We start from the raw sequence: 24,374 nt of genomic DNA, 5'->3' as shown, positions 1-24,374 counted from the left end.
ATCTATCCAGATGAACTATTGTTTCTTCTGCACAGAACAGTGCCCTCTCTGATGCCAAGACAGAAATCTCACATAGTTATTAATTTTAAATATGAAAATTACTGGCTGCTTCATTGTGGAGTCTCTACCTTTAGAAAGCACTGCCTTTTGCCTTGTGCAACACGTTTTACAAATGACAACATCTTTATTAAAATTCTGACAATGTAGGTAATTTGCTTTTATACCACCACATAGGACTAGTTAGCATCCATGGCAACTACCTTGAAAATGCCATGTGATCTCAGTGATGTTGAGAAAAACAAGAGCCAACATATGTAAGGTATGTGAGCAAAGTGAATTGAGACCAAAACCTCTGCAGAGCAGGAAGTTCTTCAGTTCTCTTGCACTTTGCAAACTTCAATTGTCTCATGATTTGAGGAGATTGTTAGATTGTTACTAGAGGATGAAACCAATTGACCCTGAAAGACTGCATATACCTCAGCTTAAATTTGCTCAAATATGAATTTCTAGTCAGGAAAAGAAAAACTTTGTTCCCAGAAGATTCTGGGAAGAATTACTGTTTCATACAGCTATCCCAAACATCTACCAAATAGGATAGATACCATGCACCATAATAAGATTGACTTTTAAATGGAAAAAAAAAACATGTTTGTGATAAAGATGATAATGAAAACTGAAGCATTCTTTTTGATCTAGGCATCCAGGCGAGCATGGCGTCAGATGTAGATATTCTGGTCAGAAATACGGCATCAATTTATTGCGTACAGCCCTTGTATCTCTTTTCACAATAATATTGAATGTGAGTTCTATTTTCTAATTTGTATGAAGGTATGATACGATCTATGGTGGCCTTGTCAATGACACTAGTCATCATCCTCTTTCATAGAAGATTAAAAAAAATGGCAGGAAAGTCAGTTTCTGGAGATGTTGAATGAACTGGTTGAATACTTTGCTATGCAACTGAGTGTTCCACATGAAGGAGAGCAGGCAAAGGGGTATTCCAGAGACGTCCAGACTGAAAATCTAGATTCTCAGTGGAAGCCACACTTCTATCCAGACCTGTTTCACATTGCAGTTAACTCAGAGAGCTTTCCACACTCACAAATTTGGAGTAATACTGTATCCAGGTATGTGTATGTTTTACTATTCATCTATATGCAATAAATGCTAATGGACTGAGTGCTATTAAAACAAATCTTGTGCAGATGTAAGAAATAAGATAATATGAACCTTTTAGAAAAATAAGGTGAAGGTCATCTAGGAACAGCCTGGGGGTGTATTTCAATTACTTTTTCTAATCATAATATTTGCTTATAAATATGCATATGCTACATACGTGGAATAGTGTGTAATGCTACTTAATATTATTGTATGTATAAGAACATCAGTGTCTGTGTATGCACAGGACTGCTCATTGTTTTGAAGATTTTCAACTGAGGTTTATGTTACAATGAAACACAACACATGGTCCCTGTTTACAATGACATGCGTCTATGAACCCACAGTTCTGTAGTTCAGTAGACCAGCAGAAAACAATAGAGTTTCTGTACTATTACACATGACTAATGATGAGTGTAAGACTGGGAACTCGGATGGTGATTCCTTGCTGCCTGTCATCCACTGTAAAGCTCAAAGGCCACCAGATTCATTGGCCTGTGGTACTCCTTGATGCTCAAATTAGCAGTGCTGTGTCAAAGTTTCTCATTTCATCTTTCACATCCCCAACTTCACTTGCTATTGGAACGAGTTAACCCATGCTCTTAAAGATTTCCTTTGATTACATAAAAACACTTGACAATATGCTTTTAATATATAATGATATAATTTGGGTAATGTCAAGTTTTCCAGTTTTACCCACCTTCAGCTAGGAAAACCATAATAAAACGTTCCAGACCAGAAGCTTTTAAGTGACAGAAATGTGTCCCTTTACAGTTGAGAGTTAGCAGTTCTAAAGTCCAGTTATCAGCAGGGTCTATTCAGTTGTGAAATATTTCTGTGGTTTGTGGTTTATAGCTGACCATCCTGTCTAGTGTCTAAAGACTGCTGCTCTTAAGTGTATTTGTTTCTTCACCTCTTCTCTCTATGGGGACACCAATTATATGGAACTGAGGCTTAATGTGACTTCCTTTTCCAAGTCTTTGAATGCCTGGATCTAAACACAGTCACTTTCAGGGAAACATGAATGTTAGGGCTTTAATCTGTGGATTTTGGAAGGTGCAATTCCCATAAACCATACAATTAAGAGTGTGAGAATGGCAGCCAAAGGAAGAGAGAGACTTTCTACTTGTACTTATTGTCTCTTAAACTTTATCACTTGCCCTCCAGCTTTCTGCCCCAATTCACATGAATTTTCTCTAGTTGTTCTGTCTATCTAGGCATGAAACAGCATTACTGTTGTGAAATTTTTAAATCACAAGTAATCTAGTCTTCTTAACATTGATAGGATCTCTTGCATTAAGGATTTTGTCTCTTTGTATACAGTCTACCTTGCAATGTATCTAATGAGGAATCCTAGCATTACTACATGATATTCCAAGACAAATGTGTAAATAAATAAGAACAGTACAGCACCGTTTTCCTATGTACTTGCAATAACTCCCTGAAAATGCACATATGTATGCACAATCATTGTATATGATTAATAAATATTCATCCCACTTCAGCCTACATTTATGTATACATATATACATATGTGTGTGTTCATTTACACAGGTATATCTATTTGAGCAGGCATCTTTACAGATTTAATGAACAGTGAAATTATATTCTATGCAACATAATTAATTTACAGAAATGCTTTGCTAACTTCTTTGCTCACAAAAATAGCAAAAACTGTCCTGAAGCAGGCAGTCTGCAATTTAGAATTATGTCATAGATTGGTCTTTTTACTACTGTTGACAAGATTTGTAGCAGGGTCCTTGCTGTTGTTCCCTTTGGGGGTGGGGGCCAAGTAGGCCCAGAGTCAAACCTCACAGACTCCAAGAGAATGTCCAAATAACAAGCTCAGTTTATTCAGGAAAAGGCAAGCCTTATATACTCTCCACCCCACCCTTGGGGGAGGTCTGATGAATATGCATCAGCTGGTGTGACATGGCTGTCTCTCATTGGTCCAGGTCATCTCCAGATCATGTTTCAGCTGCTGTTGCTAAGACCATCAGGCAGACCCAGGCTGGCTCTCAGAAAGTATCTTTTTTACTTGTTTGGGCTGTCTGGCCCTCAAGTCCGTGAGGGATGAGTCATCCCATAAAGATTGTTTTATATGTGTGTGTGTGTGTGTGTGTGTGTGTGTGTGTGTGTGTGTGTGTGTGTGTGTTTGTGTGTGTGTGTGTGTGTGTAAAAATATATAAATATGTTTATATATATGTATAAATATGTATGTATATATTCATTTAATTATTTTATTGGTTCACCAGTGGAACAATTGAATATGTTATTTCAAAGGCAGAAGTAGGCCTGAAGGATATCTGAACATTTAAAACACACAAAATACCAAGGTTGGTCATTATTTAAGGCATCATTCTTCTTAGAGAATGAGAGTAATTATTTGAATCTGCTTATAATGGAAGCCTAGTGAGTTAGACACAGTCCCATAAGGCTCAGTTATTTTATAAACTTAACAAGGTACTACTGGCCTGGTTTCCTTAGTAATGCACTGGTGTAAGTGATTTGCTTTGAATGTGGGGTAAGGGTTGTTGAAAAGATTCAGTTTGACTAGAAACACAGCACTAGTTATCCCTCAACTATGTTTTGATAATTTTAAAGTGTCTTTTTATTTGCATTAACATATTTTTAGTTTAAGAAATTTATATAGTTGAAGAAATTTTGATAAGTCAAACAAAATGGATTAAGAATTGAAACACAGATTAGTACTAAGCTCAAGAAATGAAGCAGCTGGATAGACCAAAGGATACACTCTCAAATGGTCAAGAGTGACTTCTGCTTAAAAATCAACCTATAATTAAGTTGGTCTTGTGTACTCCATGATCACCCATACTGGGCTGAAGACTAGCTTGCCAGTTCCTTGTTTTTCTTCCAGAGACTCTGTATTGCTTCTACTTTCTACTCTTGATTGACTCCACACTTACAGATACTCTGAGCTGAAGGCAGATCAACCTCCAGAAAGTACAGTTTATGGATAAGTCAGAACACATCTGTAAAGTGACTGCCCTCCACGTACATACTGGACAAATACTACCTTATTCCTGGACTTAGGTTCTTTGACCCGTGTCCTCCTTTTGTCCTTTTGATTCCTCTATCATTGTAACCCCTCTGTACTGTTTGTCTTGCACAATTTGTCCAAAAAGCCACCAGAACATCACTAAAATAACAATTCTTAACTAATTGCTAAATTTAAAATTAATGAGAGAGAGCAACCACAACAAATCCAACAGCACTGAATCAGTTGGCATGCACATCTAGCTTCCATTAAGGACTGATGTGTATACACATTAAAAAGTAAATTTTTGTTTAAATAATAATCTGTTTACTAAGTGAGTGGTTTTTTCTGCAATTGTATGAAAATTATGACAACAGGAAAACACAATATAAGTATAAATGGCTGTTGTCTCACTTAGTGTCCAGGAAGATATCCTAATTCAAGCAATCCGTATCTATACAAAAATGGCTAGAGAACAATATTCTCCAATACTTTCAGGCTATTTAAACTCAGGCAGTCTCCAGAAAGCCTGAGTATCAATTATTTGTTCTTTTCCTTTACTGGTAACATAAGAAGTAACTGGCTTATCTTCTGAAAGATCTATACCTACTAATTTACATTTAACCCAAAGTGTCCTTGTCAGTTTGTGGCCCATAACTACACGACACTACTCCATTCACTGGTAAAGTCTGTGACAAAAATGCTCCAGTCTTATAAAGAAAGTTTCCAGAATCTACTGGAATAGCCCAGCTCCCCACAGGGAATGTTCCTTACTTGCTAGAAACAGGATGACTACATTTTTAAATATTACTTCCTGAGGTCTACTTTATGTACTATTCAATTTTGATCAAAAAGACTTCATTTTGATATTGGTGTGCAATCACAGAAACACATCATATACATTTTAAAATGTAATTGAATTTGTAGAAAAGATATTTAAGAATTTCTTCCCTATTTATTAGTAGTCAGTATGGCTTCAAATCACCACCTCCAAACTCCCAGCGAAAGTCTTCAGTGGTTAATAAGCCAGTTAATCTTCAATTAGTAAGAACTGTGTTGAAATTTAGGGAATCCATATGTCTGGTGAAATTTACACTCAAGTGGGAGTTTAGATAGTTCTTGGCAAAGATGAAAGCTTTTTGATCTGAATACGTTTCAGTCAGGTCTGATAGCAGAAGTCCATCACATGATGTTTTATTTAATTTCATCTTTTGATGGATGATCTATCAGAGGAGTTTTACCTACGCTGATGTAATAATCAGCCCTCTCAGGCCCCACTGCTGGAGTCAGTGCTCTCCCCTGATTGTTTCTGCAGAGATTCAATGAGGCAGAGGCAAAAGCTTTTCATGAGTAACACTTGTGGCTCAGCCCTGGACTTTCATGGAGGATTCTGCTTGTAAAGGTTAAATTTCATTTAGGATGCCAGGACAAGTGCTCACTTAGGCAGCACGTATACTAAAATTGGAACAATATGGAGAAGATTAGCATGGCTCCTGTGCAAGGATGCCAGGACAATGCCAAGGTGTAAGTAGATTAGGGGAAAGCCTACTTAAAATAACGATTACAGTTCTCATCCCAAAGAAGGGAATAAAGAAGGCTAGCAAACAGATGGTCTTAAATTAGATTCAGTAAAATACTTAAAATGTATACTTCTATCGTATTTTTGTTGTGTAATTTCTGCATTATCCATACCTTGTTCTAATCTCACATGTCCTTTCTGACTCCTTTTGTTTTTGCTCTGGGATTACATGCATCACTTCCCTTTCTCTTCTGCTTGTCGTTAACTCTTCCCGTGGGCCTTGTGCTAAGCATGGCACATCTGTGGAGGCCAGAGAACATCTTAAAAGTGGGTCTTCGCCTTTCTATATTGTTTTAGAGGCAAAATCTCTCTTCCTGGTGGCTTCTATTTATTTTCCCAATAGAAAATAAATTGGTTTGACCAGCCAAGACCCCCTGAAAGGTCTCCAATGACACCATGGCCCAGATGATCCAACATCCAGAATGGTTTCAAGGCCACTGGCTCAGACGATACAGCCTCACGGACTACTCCATGATCCTAAAATTTTCTTTGTGTCTCCATAAGATACAGTGCCTCCCTCCAGCAGGATGTAGTAAGAGAAGCTACACCCAAATTCCCAAATTATATGTAATTTTACTTGGTTAAGGTTAAAACCTTCCTTTTTGAAAAAAAAAAAAAAAGGAAGAAAAGAAAAGGGGAAGTGCTGTGGGATGGTCTGTATGTCAAGTGTGTTGCTGATTGGTCAATAAATAAATCACTGATTGGCCAGTGGCCAGGCAGGAAGTATAGGCGGGACAAGGAGGAGAATAAAGCTGGGGAGTGGAAGGCTGAGTCAGAGACACTGCCAGCCGCCATGGTGACAAACAGCATGTGAAGATGCCAGTAAGCCACAAGCCACGTGGCAAGGTATAGATTTATAGAACTGGATTAATTTAAGATGTAAGAAAAGTTAGCAAGAAGCCTGCCACAGCCATACAGTTTGTAACCAATATAAGTCTCTGTGTTTACTTGGTCGGGTCTGAGCAGCTGTGAGACTGGCAGGTGAGAGAGACTTGTCCTGACTGTGGGCCAGGCAGGAAAACTCTAGCCTCAATTTTTTTTTCTGGTTTTGAAAGCTAGCTATATAGATATCTTCTGAGTGATTTCTTGTCCCACCTTCCTACTTCTCTTAGGAGTGCTGGGCTTACAGCTATATGCTACTATAGCTACCTCTTTTTACATGACATATAGGGGTCAAACACAGATAGGCAAGCTTGTACAAAATGCTTTTACCCATGGAACCATCTCTCTGGCCCTTGTTTTAGTTTCTTTACTTTTGATACCTGCTAATCACACGCTAACTTTCAGCTCATTTTACTTTATTAATATTTTATTTGTTCTTTTCTCTCAGCTTTTGCTTCTCTTAGACTCATTGTGTAATACATAAAATAAAGCTACTAAATTAACAATTGCTTCAGGTTTAATGACAGTCTAAGTTAATTGTAATTAGAACAACATGACAAAATAACTCAATTTATTCATAGAGAAAAAGATAAAAATGCTCCAAATCCTAAAGAGCTACACTAAATTATAATTTAATTACAACATGTAATAATAAGTCAAATATAAATAATACAATGTTTCTTAAAATAAGTGACTTTAAAATCTATAATATTGAGGAACAGATTTTTAGCAAATTATTCATATACTTTTAACAAAACTAATTATATATTGTGAAGAGTTTGATTTATTCTACCTAATTAAAAAGTAGATAATGTTGAATGTTTGGCAGGATTAACTTTTATGTGAAAATAATTCTGATAATTGAATGATTTTGAATTATAAACTTCTGTCTGATGGTTATTTCTGGGAGAATTGCAATGCTGCTTTTATGGTACATCGGCAGAAAACCTCATAGAAACGCTTCGAGTGTAACAGGTTTGGCCCTGAGAATGACATAAAACCTACACAGGGTGTTTAGGTAGTAGTTTTGAAGTGGGTAGGAACTACCCTTTTTTTCCAGCACAAAATGTATTAAAGTGTAACTGTGGTTGTCTATACAGTGAGTCATGAGTGCACCGCTGCTTGAGAACAGATGTTATTTTTGAAAGAAGAGAGTATCGTACTTTTTTAAAAAAACAAAGTTGTGAATCAAAGCAAGTGTTTAGAGATTCTTAAAAAACCTCAGGGTGAAGCTATTTTAATCACCAAAAAGACTATGAACAAAGGGGAAAAACATGCATTACCCAGACTCTAAACATTTAAACATGAAGCAAAAACACATCTTTAATAGCCAGCTCTGGAGTCAATCTAATCATAAGCCAGTCTTCTTTAACAAGGAAGCTAATAAATATCTAAAAATGCAAGGCGAGTAATTGGTCTTTCAAAACCTGAAAAAAATACTTGTTAAGGGATTTATATTATAGGAGAATAGAATCATAAACACATATTTTTCTTTTTGAAAATGGCTTTGCTTAATCTTTAGAGCAAATGATATACTTCTCATAAACGACTTATTTCTCCTTTCCTTATTCACAGCGACATAACCAGACATATATTTTGCCCATTACAATGCTACTTTATTATTTTATTTCTGTGACCCAAGATCAATATCATCCTTGCTTGTGTCCCATACAGTGGGTCACCTAGAAGTAGAGGTAACATGCCCCATTTTACCATATCTGTGTAAATAAAATTGTTATTTCTACTGTAAAGCACAGTCTCTACAGATCAGGGAAGCTTGTTAGCAATTAGGAAGGGAGCTAAGTCAGTCTGCTGATATTAGCCAGTGATTCTGCCACAGGCCCTATTATATTCCACAACAAGAAACTCTTTTAATTAAAAGCCAAGCTCCCCACTAGAGCTAATCATAGGTAATTGTTCCTGATAAGAATATAAATACAGAGTACACAGATTTCTCCCCTATAGTAGTGACCATATCATGTGAAAAATGGAAATATGGACTAATAACATTATTTCAGTAACATTGAAGACAGTGTGACCTCTCAATATCAATGTTGTGGAACTGAAATCAAATGACTGTCTCAGTATTCAGCGTCAGTTTTTTATTCTTGCTTTCTTCTTAGTCTATGCTATTTCCTGGCTGGCTAGCTTAATGAATAATAGAGCATGTCTTACATTTTGTTTATGATTTCCAGACATTTTGTTTAAAATCTAGACTTGGTGAATACAAATAACGAAAACGGAAGCTTTGAGGCACTGGAATGTTTTAAAATTTGGCATTTGGCACTGGTACCTGGGAAGATATCAAAATGAATGGGACACGAAAGTAGTTAGTGTGGAGAACTTCATCAGAAGGCAACAACCAAACACATCAAATGACTGGATTAAGATTTGCTTTCTATTTACAAAAATCTGTGTACTTTGTAGAAAAAGATCGGAAAGCATGAATATCGATCATTAGCCAGCTAGATGACCTTTCGTTAAGTGGATGTAACCATCTCTGAGCATAATATAATTGATTCCTGCAGCTCAACTGAAGAGAGAAAAGGCTGCTTTCTGGCTATGCACTTTGGATGCAAGCTGCATCTGCTCTGTGTGTCTTTTCTCACTGGTTCCCATGACACAGTCTGTTCATCACTCTGAAATCACTCATGCAGTGCAGAAAGAGAACTTCCACCTCGATGCCAATTGGGGATTTTTATTTTCTGATAAAACACAAAATTAAAGTGAAGATACAAAAATGACTGCATGCACTGGGAAGAGCTAAGCTTTTGTTTATGTTTATTTGGTTCAAAATATTCCTGCCAAGAAAGAAAAATGTTTTACTTGTAATTTGCTTTACATGACATAATTCAACATGATGAGAGTATAACGTTTTAGAATGTATCAGGTACTTTTATATATGTATCCAGATAGTATATGAAATAAATACTAGAGTATTAAGAATATAAACAGAGATGGGAAATGACTTTCAACATTGTTGCAACTATAATTATTTTGAGTTGTCTGCCTTCAAATAACTAAATAATACTGTCTTCTGATACATATTCACATTATTTACTCCATTTTCACAATTTAGTAGTGCCTTTGGGGATACAGTTTTCTCATTTTGTTGGATTCCTTTGAAGGTCTTACATTTGTGTGTTTTTTAAAGACACATTGTGTCTTCTGATATCGGGAATTTTTTTAACTAAAATATTTCAGAATTACTTTTGTACAAACAATATAGTTGACAGAAATCAAAGTTTCATAACAATTAAGAGGTTACTTTAAAACATTAATGAGTTAGTTTATTAATAATTTTATATAAATTACTAGGTTTTAAAACTATATTTCAAGTTTCATCAATATATCTACTCTTCTTATCATTAAAGTCCAGCATAATGAATAAAACATCATTATCCTTTTCCTGGGACTCAGTTTGTAAAGTATTCTTTCCCAATAGTGTGAAGGGCACTTACAGAGGAAGAATATAAGGTGTTTCTCCTGGACTATCGATGTCTAAAATGCTTATAGTCAAGAAACATTTTCTTGCTTTGGAGTAGTGATGCCATTATGTAAATCTCATAGGCTCCTGACTATTGTTTTCAGGCTGAGTGAAAATCGCTTCTCTTGCTTACCACCTCCCTAGGCAGGCTTTAGCCTGCAACAGTCCCTAGGGAGACACTCGAGAATTCCCAGCCTGCATTAGAACACAGCTTGAATTTACAGCTCTGAAGTGTAACTGAGATTAGACAAATTATATACATGATAATTAATTCTTTGGGGAAATTTAAAAAAAAAAAACCTTAAATACAAATAAAATCCAAGAATGTGTGTTGTCGGTTTAATTCTATTCATTAACAGAATACATTTACTTTAATTAAATAACTGAGCCTCTACTGGAATTTTTTTCTTGGTAATTCTTCACATTAAAACATGTATGAAAATAAATGCTAGGTTTATCTCCTGAGATGGACTACACATCAATAACAGTGCAGCAATGCTTCTGTGTGTCCAAGCTATTTATACTTGGAAAATGAATCTGAAAGAGCAGGAGGGGAATATTGCTAATGTGGAAATCTACTAGGCTTCAACTATTTCTTTATTTCTACCTTGAATGCTTTAATGAATTTTAGCCATTTCAACTTCAAGGACTGTGGAATGCTCAGAGCTATAATGTAGCATATCAATGCCGGTTAAGTCATTAATAAAATGGAAAATGAAGGACACTTGCAGCCCTTTTCATTTCCTCCAAATAGAATGCACCTTGTTGAGGTAGATCAGAGAGACACTGCAAATCTTTGAAAATTCAAAAATTATTGGACCGCTTAATTGCAAAATCAGCCCAAGTTTCCTTGACCTTGCTCACCTTATCAATTCCACACCACAAGCTCTTCTCCCCTTCACTATCCTCTTGTTGTCATTTAATAATCAAATATACACATACCTTTCTACAGCCCCAGCACGCAGCCATTAATAGAAAAGCAGTTTCCATCTTACATCAATCGTGAGGAAACTGGGTTTATTTCTGCTTTAGCCAGGGCTGGCTTTTATCAGGTCATTCTGGTTTTTTTTTTTTAGGCTAATATTTGCAATTTCAAACAGGCCTGGATCTTGTTGATGTAGCTGTGAGGCAACCTTACTTATATAGTTCTTTCTTTCTTTTTTTTTTTTCCTTTTCCCCCTCACCTTCCCCCCAGCCCACCCCCCATTCCCACCTCCTCCAGGGCAAAGCCTCCCCTGTGGACTGAGATCAACCTGGTAGACTCAGTCCAGGTAGGTCCAGTCCCCTCCTCCCAGGCTGAGCCAAGCGATCCTGCATAGACCCCAGGTTTCAAACAGCCAACTCATGCAATGAGCACAGGACCCGGTCCCACTGCTCTTTCTTGATGAATAGTGGCATTCTTCTTGTTCTGGTTGATGTCATTACTGTTACTTAAATAGCCAAGATATATTGAACTGTAACTAAATGCCCCACTACAGTAAGAAAGCTCTGAAAAAAATTTTTGAAACAATGGGATAAAAAGAGATTAGAGAGTCCCTATTGGAGTATTGAACACATTGTCCTAGGAAACAAATAACTGCCTTTATTATCTCTTCACCAGAGTTGAATATTAACTGGTTTTGAAGAATAAAAGTACAATTAGCAGTCATTATTAAAGAGGCCTAAAATTGTCACTTAACTGATAATATATAGTGACATAATGCATCATGTATATTACTGTAATTCCTGATGTGAGAAAGTTCTGCATATGACATTAACAGAAACAAATAATAAGATCATTTAAAAAAAAAAACTCTCAGGTTACCCCACAGCCTGATGTTCAGAAGGTTAGCACTTCTAAGGTTTCCATGAAAAAAATCTGTCTTTATTTATCTAGTGCAAATCCGAACTGATTATTAACATAAGGGGTCCTAGTTTTAGCTTTCATTGTAGTTAAATAATGGGATGCATCATGTAAATATCAGAGTCAGATGTATTATATTGTAGAGTATTTGTCAAATGCAAGTTTATTTCTATCCCTGAGGTCAGGTTCTTCTGACCAGCTAAGAAGAACTAACCATATAGCATAGCATGTCTTTTAGAGTGAGATTATAAGATACTTCTGTGTCTTCAAAGGTATTTAAGAGTACTCTATGAAAATTTTATTAAGCAAGTGGCTCAAATGATAGCTCTAAATAAACTTACCAAAGAGTAAGACTAGCTGTGCAGAGAGAAGAAAGGACACTGTACTGTTATTGGAAATCAGTAGCTTAATTGTGAGCAGCGTTGAAAAATACAGATTTACAGAAAGCAAATCATTTAAGAGAGCAGTGGTAATTGCTTGGACTCAAGTTCAGTGAGGCATAACTTGTGTCCAGTAAGACAAGTTTGTTGCTTTTGCTGTTCTTGTTTGTTTGTTTTGTTTTCATTGCTGTTGTTGTATAGTATACCGTTAAATTTGACATATAGTTCACATTGTGTAGCTTTGTCAATCAAAAGTTAGAATACTTTAGTTATTCCCCACTAGAATAGTTTTTTTTTCTATTCTAGTTACTCTCCTTCCTTCTGATTCCTGAAAATGGCCAGACATGTTTTAAAGACATGTATTTAAGAGTCATATAGGCAAATATATAAATAATTGATAAACTGCAAAAATATTTTTCCGACAGTGCTGTAGTATTTTCCATCCCCACAACTAGTTTGTAAGAGTTCCTGATTTTTCTTTCTTTCTTTTTTTTTTTTTTTTTTCGAGACAGGGTTTCTCTGTGCAGCTTTGCGCCTTTCCTGGAACTCACTTGGTAGCCCAGGCTGGCCTCGAACTCACAGAGATCCTCCTGGCTCTGCCTCCCAAGTGCTGGGATTATAGGCGTGCGCCACCACCACCCGGCGAGTTCCTGATTTTTAAAGAGACTTATTTATTTTTATTTGTGTGAGTGGTTGCCTGATGCTCCACCCCAGGACAGGATGTGGAGTCATCAGGAACTGAAGTAACAGAATGTTGTATGTTGACATGTGGGTACTGGTAATCAAACTCAGGTCCTCTGCAAGAGCAGCCAGTGCCCCTAAGGCTACAATGAGTCATTCTCCAGCCTTTCATTCCTTCTGTTTTGCATTATCCAAACAGTTGACAATCTCTTCTGTGAACAGAAATACCTGAATCACCAGCAATACATTAGCCAACTGAATCCCACAACAGAAATGTAAAGCATGACCAAGTGATCTTACTGTAGGAAGTACTGTGTCACTTTGATGTTCTGGGTGGGATAATTTGCTGTATTAAAAGACAGAAGCTGAAAATCCGTGTGGTGATTGAACAGATTCAGCAAAGCAAAGGCACTTAACAAATCATCAGTGACAACTCAGAAAGCTAGACAAGTCTCTGAGAGCTCTGTTCCCACACAGACTACTTCTGAATCCCATCCTTGAAAGACCACCATTCATGATTTTGGGTGTGTCTTATCTTTATTTCCAAGTACTTCTTTTTCTCTTCATCCTTACCCTTAAGCCTGAGTTTGAAATATTTTCTTTATCTCTCAAATGAACATCACAAAAGAAGCTAAGAACCACATTTAATCTAGACATGAAAGATATATTTTTAAAAGATTACATAGATCATGACACTTTGGTGTGAAAACTCCAATGTTTTATAGAAAAAGAAGAGAAAAATGTCTGTCCTCATCCCATTCCCACCAAATTGATGTTCCCAGCCACAGCAATCATACAAAAAAAAAAAAAAAAAAAAAAAAAACAAAAACAAACAAACAAAAAAAACAAAAAAACATAAGAAAAGGCAGATAGGTTTGGAAGAAAAAAACATTTCCTATATTTTAAGAAAATATCATGTTCTACACTGAAAATCACCAGAGAAATTATGAGAAACCTTCAAAGAGCAAAATCCCAGTAGGCTTCATTATTGCTGTTGCATTTCCCTGCCTCAGAACAACTGAAGCAGAAGCTACATAGGCAGATAGTTTAGAACACGAGGAAACTCATTTAGAATCCAATGGGTCAGTAGATCTATAAGGGCTTTGTCCTTGGTTTTCTTTTCTTTCCTTATCAATGTGGACCCCAGGATAAGTCACACCTGCATAGTATTCACTTCACTAATAAATTTTACCTCTAGCCTATCTTGTAGAAGAAATGAAATTTAAACAAAATCCTTACAAATTTTGTTCAAATCTAAGGAAAAGTTAAAATTAAGACAGAAATTTAGTTTAGGATTTAAGTATTACTTATTAAATTACTTTATTTTATGCTTCTGTGCAAGTATTATTTGGTGATTATATACTGAAGAAATACCAGCATACATTTTATGCATTTGTTAATCACCAGAAAGAAGGCGAACCCAGCTAACTTTCTAGAGACTGTAAGGAAATGTAGTACATCTGGTCTTATTGTTTCCAAATGTATGTCTTAATATTCAACTGTCACGCCAATAAATCCACATCACTATGTCCTTATCCATACTGCAGATTTTAACTACAAAGCACTATTTTATATAACAAAGTTGAAAATAGAAGAGATAGCCTTTCCATACGTATGAAATTTGTATTTACCCCATTTCCAAAGACAATCATGGTGAATATGATATACGGACATGAGCCCTGCCAGTTTGAAGACTAGAATGAAAATGAGCCAAGAAATCCAGGTTAATTTGGGCTCCATCTCACATAAATAAAAACAACAAAGGACACTAGTTGTTTAAGGAGATAATGTTCTGGTTTTAACATCCTCTCCATATTTTTGTCATTACTCTGGTTAACTGTTCTCCATCTCAGTAGTTTGTCTAATTCCTTATGTATCTGGCAAGGTAATTGGACTAACCATATTTTGACACATAATATTTTCTTAATCCTCTGAAAACTTTATAGGTGCATTCAATTTATTATAATCATATTTACTGCATTCCTTCTAACTCCTCCCAGATCCTTCCATCCATCTCTCTAGACACCCTCCTACCAACTGCGTGTCTTCCTCCTCCTCTTCCCTTCTTACTCTTTATAATTTTCTCCCCTACTCCTCTTCTTCCTCCTCCTCTTTGTCTTCTTCTTCAACACATTACCCATTGAATCTCCTCAGAACTGTTTCAGACATGTCCCTAATAGCTGGTTCTTACATTCATCTGTCTTTTCTTTTATGATGGTCCTTAAACCTTTGATTCAGGAATGTCATACAGATGTCACATTTATGATGGAGTTCTCCATGGATACTTAGTCTCTGCAGTTGTACAAGTTGTGAGTTTCTGCATATACCACTATCTACTGTACTATAAAATCTCTCTGATGATATTTGAAACCTGCAATATTGTATGGGTATAGAGATAAAATATAGAAGGCAGTTTTATTCTTTGTCCATTTAGCAAAATAATTGTAGATGGTTCATCTCTGGGACCTATGAGATCCTAGCTATGGATTCTTGGGTAGATTTACAGTACAAAGCATATGTTTTATCCTGTGGAAAGATCATTAAATTCAACCAGAAAGTGGCTTGTTACCTCATAACATTTATGACATTATTGCTCTTGTGGACATATTTTGCTGGCCCAGTCATTATTATAGCCTCTGGGGTTCACATGCTAGTTCTAACCCTCAACAGCCTGCATAGCCCTTTCTAGTCAATAATGGTTTGGTTTCTCCATGTCCTGTGACCAAGATGTGTGCTGTCTTCAGAAATATATTATGATGTATGTCAAAGCATGCAATATTTTGTCAAATATATGTCAAAATAAACAATACATATGATGTGCTGTGGATATCGCTCTATATAAATAAAGCACTGATTGGCCAGTGACCAGGCAGGAAGTATAGGCGGGACAAGGAGAAAGGAGAATTGAGGAAGGAGGAAGGAAAGGGAGACGGACTGGAGCCACCACCAAGACAAGGAAGATGTAAAGTACCGGTAAGCCACGAGCCACGTGGCAAAGTAAAGATTAATAGAAATGGGCTGAATATAAGAGTGAGAGCTAGACAATGACAGGCCTGAGCTAATGACCAAGCAGTTTAAATAATGTAAGAGTCTGTGTTTATTTTATAAGTGGGCTCCGGGGCTGGCGGGACTTGGTAGTGGGAGCTGGAGAAAAATTCTCCAGCTACAATGATGTCTTAGCATTAAGCTCTGATTAACAATGAAGAATATTAGCAATAGCTTCTATTATTTCGGAGGAATCTCCAGGACATCCCTGATCATCAACGTGAGGGAAAGTGTTCCAAATGTGAAACTGGGCTCTTTTATTTGGCAACTAATGGCTGCTAGATGGAGCATGGTCTCATGAATAGGGTAAGTTCAGTTCATCTGTTTGTATGCTATAGATTTATATGAGAAGTGTGTAAAGGAGTTTCCCATGTTGTATTTTCAGACATCCTTAGTATTATTTACTCCTTCTCTCACCTTCTCCTGTGTGCAAACCTCCCATACTCTCCATGTTTTAACCTCCTCTCTCATTAATTTTTCCCCTTCGTATCACCTGTGTTCTACTATTCCCTAAATCTTTCTTGATTCTCCCATCCAATAACATTTTTTCTAGTTTCTTGTTTCTACCGGTTCTCCAAAGTAACAAATTTAGAAATTTGTCAAAAGGTTTGGGTCTGGGCCTGGTCCTGGGATACTCACTGTTTTCAAGCTCCACTTTGACAAATTTATAATTTCACTTTATAGCTGAAAAGAATTCTATTGTGCACCTGTAGCACATTTCCATTATGCATTGATAAGTTGATAGACACTAAAGATGATCTTATATCCTAGCAATTGCGAATAGAGTAGCTATGATCATGGATGAGTATGCATCTCTAGAGTAGAATTTGAAATTGTTAGGGTATAAGCCTGGGAGTAATACCTGGGGCAAATGATAGTCTATTTCTAGTTTTTTTTTTCTTTCTTTGGAACTAGCACATTAATTTCCACAATGGCTACACCAGTTTGCACTCCTATGAACAACGAATATGGTTTTTAAACCCATATATATGTATATGTTATTTATTTTTAATTTATTTTACTATTCATGGAAAGACCAGGTTATTTAATGTCCTTAAAAATCACATAAATATTGTTTCTGTTTGGAAATAGAACCAGTTAAGTTCACTCAAGTTTTTTTTTTTTTTTTTTTTTTTTGGTTTTTCGAGACAGGGTTTCTCTGTGTAGCTTTGCGCCTTTCCTGGGACTCACTTGGTAGTCCAGGCTGGCCTCGAACTCACAGAGATCCGCCTGGCTCTGCCTCCCAAGTGCTGGGATTAAAGGCGTGCGCCACCACCGCCCGGCAAGTTCACTCAAGTTTTAAACAAAATATTGATCTATAGTATGAAAATGTGAGTTTTATTGCCTGTCTTGTTCAACATTTATAGTTTTGCATGTGTACCATTTGTGACTTCATTCTAATAATTATGTAAATATTAAATTTACATATTCAGCTTTAGTCTTCTGTCCACCAATACCTTTCTTAGAAGACAACATAGCAATTAAAATTAGACATGATGTTACTTACTTATTTTTCTTTTTATGAAAAATAATTGGTGTAGTTTTTAAAGCAAAGCTATGAGCATCATTTTTAAACTACCATGAAATATGACTAGTTATTATAAAGTTAACTAAATGAACTGATTATTATCCTTACATCTGTGCTGAGCATCTCTTAGAACAGAAGTTCTCAACTTACAGGTCATGAACCCTTTGGCAAGCTGCAATCTCCAAAATTACTGGATCACAAGTTATAACAGTAGCAAAATTACACTTATGAGATAGAAATAAAAATAATTTTATGATTGAGGGTATTCACAACCTGAGAAACTGTATTAAAGAGTTGCAGCATTAGAAAGGTTAAGAACCACTGTATCAGAGAGTCCTGACATTTAACTTTTAAAAGATTGACATTTAAGAATGTATCCAGTACATCACTAGGAAAACAATATTAGAGAAAATCTACAACTTAATTTACTTACTGGTAATTAATATTGTATTGGTAACTGATACGCTTCAGTAATTAAATAGTTCTTCACCCATTTAATTCTCAAGGTAATAATTCTAATGTTATGTACAATATATACTCTCATATTTAATCCAATTACCATGTTTCCTCAGTATGTACATGGTTTATATTTCCTCCAAACTGCTGTAAGTTTTGAGTAACACGGGATTTGACAAGTAGACAAAATCATAAAATAGCAATGCTCAGAAGCTCAGAGATGAGAAGAACCACAGGAGTTATCAGAGGCTCTGGTTCTGTTAGTGCGATTCAGCATATGAGCTGTGGATCAACCTAGGCAGTCCAAAACATATGCGATGAAGAGCAAGTTTGAATTCATATGCGTTGGCACAAAGATCCTTGGGTATTGTAGAGTTACACAATTATAGAATTCATTCATCTGTTTGTGTGAATTCTACCCAGCAAGCCCTGAAGTGAACTTTCCTCTCTCTGACCATTTATTCTAGTAATATCTCAAACTGTACAACTGCCTACTTACAAGAAAATGTCTTCCATTTTTTTTTTTAACCTTAAAAGATTATAGTTCTACTGTATTGCTGGGAAGAAGCTTCTCCCTCAATATGGCTGCAGGTCGAGTGTTATCTATCATCTACCCATTTACTGTTCTACCCTTTGCCTCAAACAAAACCTGTCACATAAAGAGGCCACAATAAATATTTTTTAAATATTGAAATGAATAAAGACATGCAATTTGTCCTGCCTACTCTGCTGCACAGGTTTAACTCTCTGGGTCCATGGTTGCCTGAGAAAGTGCTCTGGCAAATGAGTAGTCCTCTTGCCTAGGTTGCCTCTCCTTGTTTGCATCCTCTGTCATGGAGGGAGTACCTCCTACTTTGCTTCAGAAAGACTCCTGTAACACAGACTGTAGCAAGAGTAAATGTACAACACAATACGTTGACAGGAATTGAAACAGGAAATACTTTTATGAAAAGCTGACATTGCAGTTACTTTATCTAAATCATGTATTCCTCATTGGCCATATGCTCAGTGTTCATGAACATATGTTATGTTTGGTTTTCATAATGTTGCTCCCTAACTATTGCATAATGGTAAATTTTCACAGAACCCACATGATCGGCATCTGAAACACTGTAATTCTGCCTTTCAGTGATCATGGCCCCAGTTACAGAGATGAATATCTTTTAGGGCAATATGTTACTGAAAGAGGGCAGGGGAGGGTTAGACATGCAAATACATGTGCAGTTGCAGAACAAAGGAACTGAATTTTACAAGGAAATGGGGGTTTCGTGATGGCAAAAAGTCTAAAATTACGAAGGATAATGTCCCTTTGTCACGAGCTTAACCTGACATTGTAGCAAACTGTTATCAACTGATAATATATCTGGAATGAAATTCATTCCTGCTTCTTGGAACTAGAATGCACTTGTGCTGAAGTTCTGTCTTCTGGAAACATCCAGACACTTTAAAAGACATACTTCAGAAGATGGTCTTGGCCTTTGACATTAAAGGTGCCTTATCTGCCACATAGCCTGTGATTATATAATTGCAACCCAATGGGTGTGGTACTAATTATATAAGTCACTGCAGCATCTTATGGCTGAAGATTCTAATCTAATATGTCATAAAACAAAACATAACAAAAAAATCTGCAAGCCACCTTGAGTGAGGTGATAATTAACTAATAGTAGCCACCCTTTAGGGGTTTCTGCTATAAAGTCTCATTCAGTGACCAACTTCCACCAGAACAGGTTATAAATACGAGAGAAAGAGAAATGATGCTCAAACAGAACATCAAAGCAAAGGGATATTTTTTACGATATAGGAGAAGATTATTTTAAGATACCAGGTTTAGAAAAGTACCATCATAGTTTCCAGCACTATTGGCATTGGCCTTTACAAAAGCAGCAGCTCGATTGTTTAACAGAAAAAAAAGGGGGGGCTCCCTAGCTCATTTGGAGAATGTAGACTTTGGAGTGTGCATAGATAGCCTTTATCTGTCTGCAGTATTGTAAAAAATCTTCATGAATTCTGAATAAAGCCATCTGGTGCTATTTATAACTCACAAGAAGGGAATTTCAAATCAAAGAATTTATTCAAACTTCCTTCTGCATTTCAACCACACCAATGCCCTACCCCCCTAAAAAAAAACTGCTGTTTTCTATTTTGTTTTCTAGTTTTTAACCCAGCTTTGTCTACAAACCTGTGAGGAGAATAAAGAAACCCAGATTTCAGAGCAGCAATGTTCTTTCTTTATTCTTGCTGTGGGATTGAGTTTTGGCCACAGACAATAGTGCTCCTAGACTCCACAGGAGGAAGTTCCTTTGCCTGAATAAACAGTACATTGGTTGAGCAGCTGAATAACAGGCAAACGCTTTAATGTCTTGACGCCTTCAGTACTACAGAAACTGAAACCTTTTGCATGAGTCTATGTATATCTTAATGCTTAATCAACCCTAAAGCAGTTAGACTCTGCATCTGCTTCCTTGGAAAAACGAAGCTTGAAGTGGGTGTCAGCTTTGTTCAGAGCTTAGGAAACAATGGTTTCTGGAGAAGTCTTAGCTAGAATTCTAAGAAAAGGCAAGAAACAGACAAAATTGGTTTTATTATTACAGCTTTCTGATCCCACCATATTCCTCTCCTGTGACTCTGTTCTCCTATGTTTGTCCCACCTCTGCTGCTCATGCCGTCATTCTTGCTTGTAGGTTCTCAGAGACTTGCAAAACCGAATTACAGATTCTAAGTCCTAGCAAGAAATTCAATTGTCAGGTCCTATAGCCTAAATTAATATCCTGTTAGTGTTATTGAAATGACTTGGATGTTTGAAAACAGAATCTCTGAAAAGGTATAATGACTAACAACAATGAATTCCAGAGAAATTTCAATAATAAACTACAGAAACCTGTAATGAGTTGCCTTTGCTTATTAATTTAAAGAAATCATTTTGAATTCATTTTACTGCTCAGTAAAAAGGAAGTAATAGACACAATACTGGCTTACATCTCAGATTAAGTGACATAATGCAAATGGTTAAGTGGTAATTGCAAACCTGAGACTCTGGAACACTGAGACACAGTATGATAATGAGTATATACCACTTGATACAACTGTCTCCCATACATAGGTAATCTTGGTATTCTATGCCTTCTGGAACTTGTACTTAATAATGTGGCTCTTGATTTAAAAATAGCTCCCATCTCTCTGTGTGTGCATTGTTTTCTGTGCTACATAAAAATAGGACTTTCTATCTTCACCAGTCAGAAAGGCTGTTTGAATGGAGATGTTCCAAATGTGTAGGAGGCAAAAATAATGTGTGTCTGCACTTTCTGTGCCATTACTTTTTGCTGTTCATGGTCACAGCACACATTTGTTTGGAAATGTATTACATGCCCCATGGTGGAAAATGCATCAGCTCTTTGTTGTTATGAGATAGGAAATGCCTGTGACTAAACATAGTTCTGAATACATGCAAGCTGGGAGTAAAACCTCACTCCCAGGTCAAGAGCTCTCCCCCTATCTCTGAGCTGCAGGCAGTGCAGATGAGCAGATAAAATGTATGCAGGATGGAAAGACTCTGATACATAGGCAAAGACTTGATAAAGGTATCTACTGCTCTCCTGGTGCCTTGGAACCTCCAAATACCCTAGGATCTCTGAGATGGTTTGTGAAAATGTCTGCACCAAGTTTCATGTTTCCTAATTCAAAGATCATGTTTATCACATGAATACAGAGTAGACTGAGATGAATCCAGTCATACAATCCAGCCATGTATTCTCTTTCATGATAATGGAATTTTTGCTTGATGTTCCTTTTAGAATACATTACTGTTATGGCTATTAAAAAGAACTTCTTGATATTTGTCAATTCTCTCAATATTGTTTGGTTTTCTCTTTCTAACTTATTCCAGCCACTTTGTATTGTGCTTACATAGATGAATATGTTATGTTATATCATACAAACAGAATAAATAAAATTTATATGGATTTTTTATGTATATGCCATGAACACACAAAAACTCTCCTAGCTTTAATTTTGAGTGTTTATTTTAAGAAAAAATTCAGTCATACAATTCGACAAAATCTCATATTCTAAAAAGAGGTAGCCACGCATTCGCTGCAGCAGTTCATGGATATAACGGGGGTGGGGGAGCTCAAACTCATCCTCACCTACTTTTGAAAGTCAGTTGTAGATTTTCCTTCTGAAAATTGGGACAAACTAATTTTGTTCTATTTCCACTTTGCTTCCTATCTCACCATAACATATTTAATAGCTTCTCTATCTACAATGTGAAGTTGAATTTTCTTTATTCATGTTTAAATTACCTTCCCCACATGTCAGAAGGTGCCCTCATCCTGGTGTTTGGGGATTTAATGAACAAATCCATGTTCACTAAGTCTGTCCAATTGTGGTTAGATAGATGTCAATCATGTCTTCTTTCAGACTGCCACTGCAAAGACTTTTTTCTTTCTCTATTTTTGTCATTGTCGATTTTCAGTCCTTTTAGTCCGTGGTCATATAGCAGTCCTAGCCCTTGTCAACTCCATTTATCACTCTAGGTAGACCTTTCTGAACGCAATGAACTCTTCTCTTAACAAGAATTGGGTAGTAAAACATGCAGAGAGAATATAGTGAAATTCTGTACAATACTGTAAACCATAAATATGATGATGGTGATGATGATGATGATGATGATGATGATAATGATGATGGACTACCTAAAACCAACAGCAATAGTAGTTGGTTTCTGGCACATATTAAACATCCACTCAATGAGAGCTTTTTTATTTGTTGTCACTGATCAGGTCCTACTATAATCTGAACACACAGGATTTTTTACACACAGGATTTCCTTTGATCAGGTGCCTCTCACGTAGTTTCTCATCTAATGTTCCAGCCACTCTGCTGAAAGAGAATGTTGAAAAGAGGAGATCATTGAGTGAGGGTCCTGGCAATTGCCAGGCATTGTTCAAAATCTGTTTTTCCTAACTCTCAAAGTGAAGGCAGTGCTTCCTTAGGAGTTCATCTTCACTCACTCTGAACTGCCATTGCTAAGTGGTGGTTCTTCTTTGATCCATGATATTTTGTGTTATATAAGTGATAAAAGTGATGGTTTTCCTTCCCTACTGAGCACCATAAAACTTACTGAAACCATGGGATAATCATACACGGAAAACTAGCATACTAATTAAATTTAACTAAATAAAGTAACACACTAATTAAATCTAATTAAGTTAACACTACATGACAGAAAACATTCAGAGGTATGGATTCTTAACTGTTATTGCAGTTAGTCGACATGAAGTGGCTTTTGCCAAAATGCTTTAATGTCAGGTTTAGTTATATGAACTTGGATTATCCCTTTCTATACTTTTTTTTGCCAGTGTTCCTTTGATGAACAATTCTTTGGAAATCAAAGAAACACTGACAGTTTTAAACTTTAAATCCAAGAATTTTGGGATTAGATTGCAAACAAAGCAAAGGTGTACAGTTTGACAAGTAGATGAATAAATACTTCTTTATTCTATGTTTCATCTACTTGAATAGGTTTTATAGAATAGTGACTTTTGTATTATCTGGAAAAGATAGTGTTAAAAACATTTTAGAATATGTAGCTGTGCTTCTGGTTCTAATGAAGAGTTAATGCATGTTGCAGATTAAATGTAGACATTAGTTAATGAAATAACAAATGAGATGAGTCAGCTGGTTCAAGAAAAATCCGAAGAATCATATATTCTTATGGAAAAACACAATAGTAAAATGGATTTACAAATATATGCAAAATAGGCCTGTCAACAGGGAAAATATCAATTACATGGAATATAACTAACTTGCTTATCTATAAAGAACTATTTTTATTATTATTTTTCCATAATTTATAAAGTTATGAAAAATCTCAAAGACAATGGAGGATTAAGAAAACTGTGATGGAACAGGCAGAAATCTAGCTGTTGGCCTGTTGTAAGAAACTGGCATGTGTCCTACAGGAGCAGCGAGAAAAGATTCCTATATTTTGAATGCTTTCTTGACAGAATATGAATAAGAAAGTGTCTTTAAGATGTTATAAAATAGTATGAACCAAACTAAAGAAGCTTTTCACCTATAAATATCAGGCCATTTCTAAAATATAGGAAGAGGTGGAAAATCAAACCTGATTGAAAGAGGCATATCTGTGGGTAACAGGCCATTTTCTGTTGAGGCCATGGAAGACATGGATGCATGTGAATTCTTGTGGGAGCAGAGAAAGGCAAGTCAGCGGAGCAGTAAGGGTTAGTTAGTCATCTTCTACCCTTCCTGGGAAGATCTGATGATCTTCAGGTGGCAAGTAGTAGAGTATGGTTTAAGAAGGGGTAACTCAAAG

The 24,374-nt window shown here is 36.3% G+C and overlaps 1 protein-coding gene and 1 non-coding gene across 2 annotated transcripts in view; both read left to right on the top strand.

Moving 5' to 3' along the window:
* The window catches only part of Lrp1b (LDL receptor related protein 1B), a 1,617,914-nt gene that overhangs the window by 11,004 nt on the left and 1,582,536 nt on the right, over positions 1-24,374 (top strand). The gene's annotated exons all lie outside the window — the stretch shown is intronic.
* Positions 5,588-5,693, top strand: LOC131910119 (U6 spliceosomal RNA). Its single transcript, XR_009378986.1, has one exon. It is a non-coding gene; the product is annotated as a U6 spliceosomal RNA (small nuclear RNA).

This window comes from Peromyscus eremicus, chromosome 4 (assembly GCF_949786415.1).
Source record: "Peromyscus eremicus chromosome 4, PerEre_H2_v1, whole genome shotgun sequence".
NCBI lineage: Eukaryota > Metazoa > Chordata > Mammalia > Rodentia > Cricetidae > Peromyscus > Peromyscus eremicus.
This window is presented reverse-complemented; position numbering and strand designations above follow the sequence as displayed.